At 43.7% G+C, this 13,293-nt stretch overlaps 1 long non-coding RNA gene across 2 annotated transcripts in view; it reads left to right on the forward strand.

Annotated features, from left to right (window-relative positions):
* Positions 1 to 2,935: 2,935 nt before the first annotated feature.
* The window catches only part of LOC140730690 (uncharacterized), a 40,896-nt gene continuing 30,538 nt past the window's right edge, over positions 2,936 to 13,293 (forward strand). For both annotated transcript variants that reach the window (XR_012099658.1, XR_012099659.1), the window contains exon 1: positions 2,936 to 3,103. This is a non-coding gene — a long non-coding RNA (uncharacterized lncRNA). The remainder of the gene's footprint in view (positions 3,104 to 13,293) is intronic.

Genomic DNA, 13,293 nt, shown 5'->3' on the forward strand with positions numbered 1-13,293 from the left:
CTACCACTCCACTATTGTTTTCCAGTGGCCTGGTATCCACTCTCACCTCTCTTTTACACTTTATGTATCGGAAGAAACTTTTGGTATCCTCTTTAATATTATTTGCTAGCTTACTTTCATATTCCATCTTTACCTTCTTGATGACTTTTTTAGTTCCCTTCTGTGGTTTTTAAAAGCTTCCCAATCTTCTAACTTCCCTCCAATCTTTGCTCTATTATATGTCCTCCTTTTAGCTTTTGAACTGACTTTGACTTCTCCTGTTAGTCATGGTTGTATCATCTTGCCTTTAGAATACCTCTTCCTCTTTGGGATGTATATATCCTGTGCCTTCCGAACTGCTTCCAGAAATTCCAGCCATTGCTGCTCTGCCGTCATCCCTGCCAGTGTTCTTTTCTGATCAATTCTGGCCAACTCCTCTCTCATGCCTCTGTATTTTCCTTTACTGATATATCTGACTTTAACTTCTCCTTCTCAAATTTCAGGGTGAATTTGACCATAAAAGTGTGTGTTTTTAAGAAGATGTGGTATTTTTAAAAATAGCCCTGTAGCCTACATCAGCGGCATCAGTCATCTGCACTGAGGGTTTTCAGCCCAAAATGTCGACTCGTTATTCCTTTCCATAGATGCTCCCTGATCTGCTGAGTTTGTCCAGCATTTTGTGTGTGTTACTCGGGACTTTCAGCATCTGTAGAATCTTGTGTGCTTGGAGAGAATAAATGGACTGGGGTTGTTTCCCTTGGAACAGAGGAGGCTGAGAGCAGACTGTTGGATGTCTACAAAATTACAAGATACCAAATTTTAAAAAAAGGCTCCTCTCCTTTAAGACCATAAGATATAGGAGAAGAATTAGGCCATTCAGCCAAATGAGTCTGCTCCACCATTCAATTGTGGTTGATTTATCATCCCTCTCAATCGCGTTCTTCTGCCTTCTCCCCGTAACCTTTGGCACCCTTATTAATCAGGAAGCTATCAAACTCTGCTTGAAATATACCCAAATGTGACCAAGGAAAGAGGTTGCTGCCAATGAGTTGAGCAACATCAAGCGATACAGTGTTGGCCGGAACGAAATAGAGCCAATCAATGGACCCAAGGATTCCTCGTGAGGTGCTGAAAACAACCTTGGCTGCATATGTGCAGTCAAGAACCATCTATGGGGATTATAAGATCTTGCGTGGTGGTGTGGGTCTCCGAGCTTCTCTACCTCCTGGTGGTGTGCGACTTGGGGCTTCTCTGCCATCTGGTGTGGGACCTGGGGCTTCTCTACCTCCTGGTGGTGTGGGACCTGGAGCTTCTCTACCTCCTGGTGGTGTGGGACTTGGGGCTTCTCTGCCTCCTGGTGGTGTGGGACCTGGAGCTTCTCTGCCTCCTGGTGATGTGGGACCTGGAGCTTCTCTGCCTCCTGGTGGTGTGGGACAAGGAGATTCTCTACCTCCTGGTGGTGTGGGACCTGGAGCTTCTCTACCTCCTGGTGGTGTGGGACTTGGGGCTTCTCTACCTCCTGGTGGTGTGGGACTTGGGGCTTCTCTACCTCCTGGTGGTGTGGGACCTGGAGCTTCTCTACCTCCTGGTGGTGTGGGACTTGGGGCTTCTCTACCTCCTGGTGGTGTGGGACCTGGAGCTTCTCTGCCTCCTGGTGGTGTGGGACTTGGGGCTTCTCTACCTCCTGGTGGTGTGGGACCTGGAGCTTCTCTACCTCCTGGTGGTGTGGGACTTGGGGCTTCTCTACCTCCTGGTGGTGTGGGACCTGGAGCTTCTCTGCCTCCTGGTGGTGTGGGACCTGGAGTTTCTCTACCTCCTGGTGGTGTGGGACTTGGGGCTTCTCTACCTCCTGGTGGTGTGGGACCTGGAGCTTCTTTGCCTCCTGGTGGTGTGGGATTCAAGCTTCTCTACCTCCTGGTGGCGTGGGACTTGGAGCTTCTCTGCCTCCTGGTGATGTGGGACCTGGAGCTTCTCTACCTCCTGGTGGTGTGGGACCTGGAGCTTCTCTGCCTCCTGGTGGTGTGGGACCTGGAGCTTCTCTACCTCCTGGTGATGTGGGACCTGGAGCTTCTCTGCCTCCTGGTGGCGTGGGACTTGGAGCTTCTCTGCCTCCTGGTGATGTGGGACCTGGAGCTTCTCTGCCTCCTGGTGGTGTGGGACCTGGAGCTTCTCTACCTCCTGGTGGTGTGGGACCTGGAGCTTCTCTGCCTCCTGGTGGTGTGGGACCTGGAGCTTCTCTACCTCCTGGTGGTGTGGGACCTGGAGCTTCTCTACCTCCTGGTGGTGTGGGACTTGGGGCTTCTCTACCTCCTGGTGGTGTGGGACTTGGGGCTTCTCTACCTCCTGGTGGTGTGGGACCTGGAGCTTCTCTACCTCCTGGTGGTGTGGGACTTGGGGCTTCTCTACCTCCTGGTGGTGTGGGATTCAAGCTTCTCTGCCTCCTGGTGGTGTGGGACTTGGAACTTCTCTGCCTCCTGGGAGCGCATCCTCCTCCCGCTCAACCGTAGAATAGCATATTTATTTTTGCATCCAGCAATTTTGAAGACTCAAGCACTCTGCTGCAGCGCTCCAGGACTGAGGAGACCTCTGTTAGACGTTTTTTATCTAGTCAGTAGCCTCTCGCCTCAGTCTGCATTGTCCTGGGGAACGGTGACAAGAATTAGACCTGAAGGCAAGGACTGCGAGAGGGAGGGAAGTCTCTACCGTGCGTTGCGAAGGACCATCTTGCACAAGGTTAGGAAACCACAGCATGGTATCCGAAGAAGTCGTGGTATTTGCGAAGATGAATTACACCGTCCCAGAAATCTCCTCACCTGACACCGCCCCCTTGAGCCCTGCTTCGTTCGCCGAGCATTTGGCGCTCGCCTCGCCCGCGGTTTGGGCAGAGATGCAGTTCACTATCGGAGACACAGAGGAAAGCTGCGACTTTCTGGGAGCGCGCTATGTGGTAAAGAATGTTTTCTTTCCACCGAAACGAATAAGCACACGCGGTACTTCTTTCCTGAATCACTTCACGGAAGTTCTGCCGTTTTCCCCTGATGTGTGCCAAGTATGTGTAATTTACCTAGAGGGATCTCTTCTCTGCAAAAAGATGTTCAGCCAGTTTCACGAATGGAATGAAACGGTAGGCAAGGGGAGTGTTGGAAAGACCGGGGTGTGGTGGGTCAGAGTATATGGTTCGTGCCTTGGGACTAAAACAGATAGATGGTGTTGCAGTCTGGAGAGATAGTACTTACCGTATTTTCATTTCATGCCTAAAAGGAAGCTAATGTTTCGAAACTGATTTTTTTAAATGTCTATTTGCTTAACTACATCTGCTCTGAAAGGCTAATCTTGCCTGTTTTGTTGCTTTAAGTCTGAAGAAAAAATCCGTGTAACTAAGGTCAATCTTCAATGTTAACTTTCTTGCCCATCCCCTCCATGTGAGTGTATCAAAAAGCTGAAAGGGCAGAAGTTCTTAAGGGAATGTTGCCCACCTGAACTATTACTTGTTATTGCCCCCACAGATACTGCTTGACCTGGTGAATTATTGCCACTTGAATCATTACCTTACTGACCCCGTGAATTATTACCACCTGGGTCATTACCTTACTGACCCCGTGAATTATTACCACCTGAGTTATTACCTTACTGACCCTGTGAATTATTGCCACCTGGGTCATTATCTTACTGACCTGGTGAATTATTGCCACCTGGGTCATTACCTTACTGACCTGGTGAATTATAATGCCCTGAATTATTGCTTTATCTTTCTCCACAAATGCTACTTGACCTGCTGAGTATTTTCAGCTGTTCTTGTTTTTTTTTAAAAAATCGGTTTATCTTCATTCTCATGAAACTCAAATATAAGTTTCATATTGACTTGCTTTTAGTATCCAAACTCGCATGGAGGAAGGGGTACTTTGTTATAATTGTTTATTTAAATTGGACTATAGTCCCAATTAACAATCATGAGTTAATGGTAGAGATTTTTTCCCAGTACAATTTTGTTCTGTCTGTGACACTGAACATTAGTGCATTAAAAGAATCTTAAGCTTATTCTGTTTTTGTTGAGTTGCCCATCAGAGATTAGCATCCTCGACAATCAGCAGGGAATGGGTGGGCTGAACGGCCTGTTCTACGACGCATTGTTCTATGTTTAATGTGAACTGTGTTAGACCAAAGGAACTAAGTGAAAAGATGGGAATCCATTCTGTAACCCATATGGCCTTATGACATCCAGTAGTCGGGGGAGAAGGCCTCATAGCATTAGCTACCCAGCCTGAATTGGACGGAACCCAATTACACGTCAGGTTCAAGTCAGCCCCCAAACAAATAAACTCTTCTGGTCTAAATTGTGTTCAGATTGATTGTTGTTGGGATTGAATAAATCTTAATTTCATAGAAAAGAAGATCCCTCCCTGGGTTGGATTAAATGTAAGTCTTGTCTCAGTTGTTCACACTTGTACTGAATTAGTTACTACCCATCAGCCATCAGGCTCATGAACCATGGATAACTTCACTCAACTCAACACTGAACGGATGCCTGAACCTATGGACTCACTTTCAAGGACTCTACAACTCGTTCTCAATACTGTGGATTCCTGTTAATTGGGACACATCAGGACCAGTTCATTTTTGTCCAATTAAGCAGCTGTCCCAGTTAGCCAAAATTTCATGGAAATAGTTAAAAAGGGATGAAAAAGATAAACTGAGTGACAAATTGTGTATTTAATGGACTGCCTTCATACAATGCTATCGAAAATTGTAACCTTCATATCTTTAATTTCATTGTGATATTTAGGATGATTGTCAATACTTTAAATTCTTCACAGATCTGAACCTGAATGCTTGAAATCACAGTGAGTGAAACAGTTCTGAGTTGTCATACTGCTTATTTCTCACCAGCTATCAGTGACAAAAATTACTGCTTTTTGAACATAACTGATAGCACTGGACAACAAAAATTTTGCTTCCTGAATATTTTTGAGTGTATCTTGTGGATCTTGGGCCTCTAAACATGAAAATCACCATGAAATTTTCCTATAAAACACCATTTTTTAAAAAATTGCCTATATTTCAATTCATAATTCAAGTAAGAATAACTGCAAAGATCCAGGAAGGCATTTTTATTGGTCCACAAATAAAACAGGTCATCAATAACAGGTAAGTTGAATAACTCTGGTGGGAGCAGAGAAATTCAGGGATAGTTGTTCAAAATTTCCTTGGCAACTACAGAGCACCAAACCACATGCAACTGGTTGACAACATGTTTCAAGCATACAAAACCATGAAATGCAACATGTTACTAAAGTTTAATTTTCTGCTTTTGCTATTGATGGGAATCCATCAATGCTGGCTGATTATTGTTGGACACTTAAGCAAGAAGCCTCAGACACTGAGCACAAATGAAAATCATTAATAAACCATTTTTAGCGTAGTTGAACTATTGCAAAGCATCAGCACCATTATGCCATTACAAGCAAGGGAAAGTCTGCAGATGCTGGAAATCCGAACAACAGACACAAAATGCTGGAGGAACTCAGCAGGCCAGGCAGCATCTATGGAAGAAAGTACAATTGATGTTTCGGGTTGAAACCCTTCAGCAGGACTGGAGGAAAAAGTGCCGAGGAGTAGATTTGAAAGATGGGGGGAGGGGAGAGAGAGAAACGCCAGGCGGTCCATGGCCTTCTGTCTCTTTCACCAATCAACTTCCTAGATCTTTGCTTCATCCTTCCCCCTCCAAGTTTTACCTATCACCTGGTGTTTCTCTCTCTCCTGCCCCCACCTTTCAAATCTACACCTCAGCTTTTCATCTCTGGTCCCGCCAAAGGATTTTGGCCCAAAACATCAAATGTACATTTTTCATAGATGCTGCCTAGTCTGCTGAGTTCCTCCAGCATTTTGTCCATCGTGCAATTAACTGCATTATATTCAATAAAAGTCAATTTCTTTTTTTTCCTAATTCCTACATGATCCATGAATTCTGAAATTGTATTTGGGTCAGCTTCAAGCTGTCTATCATAAACAAAACATTTCAGTGGAAGCAACACTTTTGAAAGAAATTGCCGCCCAGTGTAGTTGGTCTTGGCGTTATGCAAAATGGCTGCCTGTTTCCTCTATTACAGCAGTGATTTTAATTAATGTTCTGAATCATAGAATGATTTAGCAGAATGATAGTAGCAGAATTAGGCTATTTGTCCCCCTGAGTCTGCTCTGCCATTCCATTATGGCTGATTTATTATCCCTTTCAACCCTATTCTCCTGCCTGTAACCACTGATGCCCTTACTAATCAAGAACCTATCAGCCTCTGCTTTAAGTATGCCCAATAACTTTGCCTCCGCAGCCATCTGGCTTCCATACCCCCTGGCTACAGAAATTCCTCCTCATCTCTGTTCTAAAAGGACGTCCTTCTATTCTGAGGCTGTGCTCTCTGCTCCCAGAATCTTTCCACATCCATTCCGTCTAGTCCTTTCAAAATTTGATGGGTTTCAATGAGATTTCCCCCATTCCCTCATTCATTAAGGGTTATGGGGAAAAGATAGGAAGGTGGAGATGAGTCCATGGTCAGATCAGCCATGATCTTATTGAATGGCGGAGCAGGCTCGACGGGCCAGATAGCCTACTCCTGCTCCTATTTCTTATGTTCTTATGTAAGCTCCAATAAGTAGAAGCCCAGAGCCATCAAACGTTCCTCATGCGTTTATCCTTTCATTCTTGTGCACTTCCTCTGGACCCTCATCTTGTTTGTTACCCAGATACCAGTGAGTACAGCAAAGATGGAAGTTATTTCACCTATTGTGCTTATGTTGACTCATTAAAAGGATGTTCAGTAATCATATTCTGTTGCCCTTTTCCCAAAGGCCTTCCGTTTTTCAACATTTGTCCAAATCCATTAAAAAAATTCTATACTTTGACGATGCTTTCAACCTCTGTATTCCAGATGAAAACTTTTTTTAAGAGTTATCCTCATCTAGATCTGTTCAATTAGTACCTAAAAATATGCCATCTGTTTAATGACCACTGGAAGCCACTTCACTTTATTTCTTCTCAAGGTAATTCTTGACCACCCGCTTAAGGCTCCCCTGTTCCTTCTCCAGTAGTTATTGGTGAAGTGCTTTGTGTTGTCTGGATTGGACATTTTGGAGGCATGGTAGCTTTGTGGTTAGTGTAACACTGTTACCAGCAACCTGGGTTCAATTCCCACCACTGTCTCTAAGAATTAATGACTATCGCCCAGTAGCACTCACATCTACAGTGATGAAATGCTTTGAGAGATTGGTGATGACTAGACTGAACTCCTGCCTCAGCAGTGACCTGGACCCATTGCAATTTGCCTATCACACAATAGGTCAATGGCAGACACAGTCTCCATGGCTCTTCACATGGCCTTAGACCACCTGGACAACACAAACACCTATGTCAGGATGCTGTTCATCGACTAAAGCTCAGCGTTTAACACTATCATTCCCACAGTCCTGATTGATAGATTACAGAACCTGGGCCTCTGTATCTCCTTCTGCAATTGGACCCTTGACTTCCTAACCGGAAGACCACAATCTGCGTGGATTGGTGATAACATACCCTCTTCACTTATAATCAACACTGGTGCACCTCCGAGGTGAGTGCTTAGCCCACTGCTCTACTCTCTTTATATCCATGATTGTGTGGCTAGGCATAGCTCAAATACCATCTAAAAATTTGCTGATGATACAACCATTGTTGGTAGAATTTCAGATGGAGACGAGAGGGCATACCGGAGGGAGATATGCCAACTAGTGGAGTGGTGCTGCAGCAACAACCTGGCACTCAACATCGGTAAGATGAAAGAGCTGATTGTGGACTTTAAGATGAAGGAGCACATACCAATCCTCATAGAGGGAACAGAAGTGGAGAGAGTAAGCAGTTTCAAGTTCCTGAGTGTCAAGATCTCTGAGGATCTAACCTGGTCCCAACATATTGATGCAGCTATAAAGAAGGCAAAACAGTCACTATACTTCATTAGGAGTTTGAAGAGATTTGGTGTGTCAACAAAAGCACTTAAAAACTTCTATAAATGTACCGTGGAGAGCATTCTGACAGGCTGCATCACTGTCTGGTATGGGGTGGGGGAAGGGTCTACTACACAGGATCAAAAGAAGCTGCAGAGGGTTGTAAATTTATTCGGCTCAATCTTGGGTACTAGCCTACAAAGTACCCAGGACATCTTCAAGGAGTGGTGTCTCAGAAAGGCAGCGTCCATTATTAAGGACCTCCAGCACCCAGAGCATGACCTTTTCGCACTGTTACTATCAGGGAAGAGATACAGAAGCCTGAAGGCACAAGCTCAGCGATTCAGGAACAACTTCTTCCCCTCTGCCATCCGATTCCTAAATGGACATTGAACCCGTGAACACTACTTCACTTTTTTAATATATATTATTTCTGGGTTTTTGCGTGACTTTTAATCTATTCAATATTCATATACTGCAATTGATTTACTGCTTTATTTTTATTTTTTCATTTATATTATGTATTTCATTGAACTGCTGCTGCTAAGTTAGCAAATTTTACAACACATGCCGGTGATAATAAACCTGATTCTGATTCTGAATTTTTTCTGTTCTCCCCGTGAACATGTGGGTTTCCTCTGAGTGTTCTGGCTTCCTCCACAACCCAGAGATGTATGGGTTAATAGGTTGATTGCACAGTGCAGACTCATTGGGCTGAAAGGACCTGTTACTGTGCTGTCTCTCTAAATAAGATAGATAAATAAATGCAAGTTACTTATGGAATGGTGACAAGGGAATCGATTGCTATGAGGAATGATCAAACTGTGCTAACATAAAGAAAAACTAATTGTTCTTGAAAGTGAGTCTGTTGGTTGTGGAATCAATTCAGAGTTGTTGAGAGTGAAGTTATCCACGCTGGTTCAGGAGCCTGATGGTTGAAGGGTAATAACTTTTCCTGATTCTGGTGGTGTGGAACCTAAGTCTCCTGGACCACCAACTTCATTTGAAATTACTAAAGCGATCTTGAGTAGTGAGATATTAATCTGTTTGAACAGTTGGATCATTTTCTGTGTTAGGGATCAAAGTTAATAACAACATTGTGATACATCACTGCACACTTCCAAGGAACTGACCACGGAACAAGCACGTCTCTACACATCAATGAATGATAGTGAAATGTTTCACCAAATTAGTTGTTGGACACCCACGCTCTGCTCTGCTCACTTTACACCCATGACTGTGTGGCTGAGCACAGCTCCAGTGCCACATTCAAGTTTGCTGATGACACCTGTGTTGTAGGCCGGATCAAACGTGATGATGAATCAGCATATCGGAGGGAGGTTGAAAACCTGGCTGAATGGTACTGAGCTGTATTTCTTTTACTTTCCAGCACATTCCTGCCAGAAACTGAATTTCAATGTAGTTCAGTATACGTTGTCATATAGACACTGTGGCCACTTGATTAGGTACGGGAGTGGAACCCAGTGTGGTCTTTTGCTGCTGTAGCCCATCCACTTCAAGTTTCGATGTGTTGTGCATTCAGGGATGCTCTTCTGCACACCACTGTTGTAACGTGTGGTTATTAGAGTTACTGTCACCTTCCCGTCAGTTTGAACCAGTCTGGACATTCTCATGTGACCTCTCTCATTAACACGGCATTTTCACCCACAGAACTGTCACTCACTGGATGTTTCTTGCTTTCCACACAACTCTCTGTAAACTCTAGAGGCCGTTGTGCATGAAAATCTCAGAAGACCAGCAATTTCTGGGATACTCAAACCACCCCATCTGGCACCAACAGTCATTCCATGGTCAAAGTCACATGCATCTCATTTCTGCCACATTCTGATGTTTGATCCGAACCTCTTGACCATGTCTGCATGCTTTTATGCTTGGAGTTGCTGCCACATGATTGGCTGATTAGATATTTGCATTACTGAACAGGAATACCTAATAAAGTGGCCGCTGAGCGTGCGTACTCTGATAATAAGTTCACTTGGACTTTGAGTTTCAGTGTCGCAGCTGTAATTTACATGCAATGCATTATTCAAAGGACGATGGCCACGCTGAAATTCTAACGAAACAGCATTTGCTGCGGCAGCTGAAGGAGATAACAACAGGAAGTGCTGCAGTTGTTCAGAAGGTCAGGCAGCATCCAGCAGGTTCCAGCTTTTGCTTTTATCTCAGATCTGCAGTTTCAATTTTCTGAGGGAGGTAACAATTTGGCAAAGGAGATACTGGCTTCAGTGCCAATGTGCTAAAAGCTAAATACTTAGTTTTGAGCACTAATTTGTTTAATGATGTGTAAAGGGGTATTGCAGACCATTGAAATTTTTGTCTTATCCTAGAAATAACTTGGATTTAACAGAGAGTTAAATCTAAGTGACTTTTACCTGCTTCAGGCGATTCTGATTTTTTTTCCCACTTGTCTGATGACTGCAGCTAGTTGGTATGTTTGTGTTTTTAACTCGATCCTTCTGGTGTAAAAATGCCAGTGTATTGCACATTCCAGCACACTCAGATTTCAGCAACACACACTAAATGCTGGACGGCAGCATTGATGGTGGAGGAAGGGAATCCTTTTCCGTTGAAGAAGGAGGACATCTCCCTCGTTCTGGGATGAAAAGCCTCATCCTGAGAGCAGGCGTGGTGGAGACGGAGGAATTGAGAGAAGAGGATGGTGGTTTTCTGGAATGAAAAGCCTCATGCGGAGAGCAGACTACTACTCAGATTGTAGTGCTGATGAACATTGTGCATTATTTCAACAAAACTCTTCTTCACAGATGCTGCTCTCTGTTATTTTTACTCACCACTTTTACTCTCTTTTTGAACTGCTTGTTTGTTTTATATATAAAGTTTATAGTATACTGTATGTATTGCACTGTACAGCTGTTGTGTTAGGATGTGTAACAGCCTCTTACCCCAAGCTGTTCAACTTCTTAACACTTTGAAGACACTGAATGTCCTGCCATTACACACACACACACACACACACACACACACACACACACACACACACACACACACACACACACACACACACACACACACACACACACACACACACACACACACACACACACACACACACACCTCCCCCCACCCCTTCTCCTGCACTGGTCACTTTTCATCTTATATTGCTGCTGTTTCTCATATTCACACGAGTGCTTGTTTTATTCTAATAGTGCCGGTAACATGATATTGTCTTACATAAACCTGCTCTCTCACTTTGTCAGTCTTCAGGCCACACCACAGGGACTTGTGCTAATATTGTGTGAGTGTATGTGTTGGATCGTAGCCCTGCCGTATGTGACCGTGTGCGACTACCTTCACTGTGTTTTGCACGTTGGCCCCAGAGGAACGATGTTTCGTTTAGCACGTGTTTTGTTGAATGACAATGAACATGATCTTGAGATGGAAGTTAGAATAATGAACACACAATAACTGCATATCAAAGAAGGGTTTGTAATCTTTCAATGTCAGGATTTCTGCGCCGATCTGAGTATAATTGCATGTAGGCATAGAACTGAGTTCTTGCAAATACAATTTTTTCATTCTTTAAAAATTTTCTTGCAAGAGAGTGATGCAAGAGTAATGTCATGTTGGGCATTATTTATTGGTTAGTCTTCCATCTTGCCAACGTTATATTTTGTTCGGTGTGGGGTGGGAGGATCAACTTTGTATCGCTCTTGTATTTACGTATTAGAATGCAACTCACATGCTAATAACCTTAGGTGGCTTCACTGCCTGGTCCCATCCACGTAATATGGAATTATTGGTCCATTGTAACATTTGTATTGGGCTGTTGTTGGTCTGGTTAAAATAACTTCCTTGATTCTAGTCTTTGTAGTTTTAATACCACAAATTTCATTTGCAATGTTCACTTCTGGTCACCTCATTATATAGGTGCGCAGTGGAGAGTTAACATCACCGCCTAGTGCCTAAAAACGGAAAAGCCTATAAAAAGTAGTGGATACGGCCCAGTCCATCACAGGCAAAGCCTTCCCTACCATTTGTGCACATCTGCAAGGATCGCTGTCACAAGAAAGCAACATCCATCATCAAGGACACTCCCCCCAACCCCCACCATTTCGGTCAAGCTCTCTTCTTGCTGCTGCCATTGAGAATGAGGTACAGGAGCCTTAGGTCCCATATCAGCAGCTTCAAGAACAGTTATTACCCTTCAATCATTAGGCTCCTAAACCAGCATAGATAACTTCAATCACTTCAACTATGGACTCACTTTTAAGGACTCTATAACTCATGTTTCCCTTATCTATCTAGCTATCTATCTCCTTCATTTGTACAATTGTCTTCTTTTGCACATTGGTTGTATGTCAGTCATGGGTCATTTTTCATTGACTTTATGTATTTTGTTCTACTGTAAATGCCTCCAGGAAAAGAAATATCAAGGTAGTATATAATGGCTTAAGCGAATTTTGATATAAATTAACTTTGAACGAGGTAAAATTTACCAGGACGCTCCCTGGATAGGAGGGCATGTCTTACGAGGATAGGTTGAGCAAGCTTTAGAGCTTTGGAGTGAAAGAGGATGAGAGGTGACGATAGAGGTGTACATGGTGATAAGATACATGGATTGAGTGGATAGCCAGAGACTTTTCCCCAGGACGGAAATAGCTAATACGAGGAGGCATAATTTTAAGGTGATTGGAGGAAATCATAGAGGGTTGTCAGAGGTAAGTTTTTTTACACAGGGAGTAGTGGGTGCAAGGAACACACTGCCAGGGTTAGTGATAGAGGCAGTTACATTAAGGAAGTTAAAGAAACTCTTAGATAGGCATATGGGTGATAGCAAAATGGAGTGCGGTGTAGGAAGGAAGAGTTAGATTGACCTTGAAGTAGGTTATTATGCCGACGCAAAGGCCATAGGGCCTGTACCCTGCTGTAATGTTCAATGCTTAATAACGTAATCAAATTTCATACAAATTTTACCTCTTCTGGCTGTTCTTTCTAGAAGAAATCAATGATTATTGATCAGGAGAGGTGACGCAAGACTTTCACTCTTTTAACAGGCTCATGTCCGAGGGAAAGCTTGGCTGTCCTGGCCTTTATAGACTGTCACGTGTTGGATTACCTTTTCTCTTGGGTGACGGGGTGACCCAACAAGACACCAGATCCTTTAGGCCCACTGCAATCCTGCAGCATCAAACATCAAATTTTCCATCAATCCTACTGGTGATCTGTAGTTATTTGGAATTGGTAATTCCATTGATAGCTGGTAGAATCCGAGGGGAGTTAATGTAATCACAAACAAGAGAAAATCTGCAGATGCTGGAAATTCAAGCAACACACACAAAATGCTGGAGGAGCTCAGCAGGTCAG

This window comes from Hemitrygon akajei, chromosome 1 (assembly GCF_048418815.1).
Source record: "Hemitrygon akajei chromosome 1, sHemAka1.3, whole genome shotgun sequence".
In the NCBI taxonomy this organism is placed as follows: domain Eukaryota; kingdom Metazoa; phylum Chordata; class Chondrichthyes; order Myliobatiformes; family Dasyatidae; genus Hemitrygon; species Hemitrygon akajei.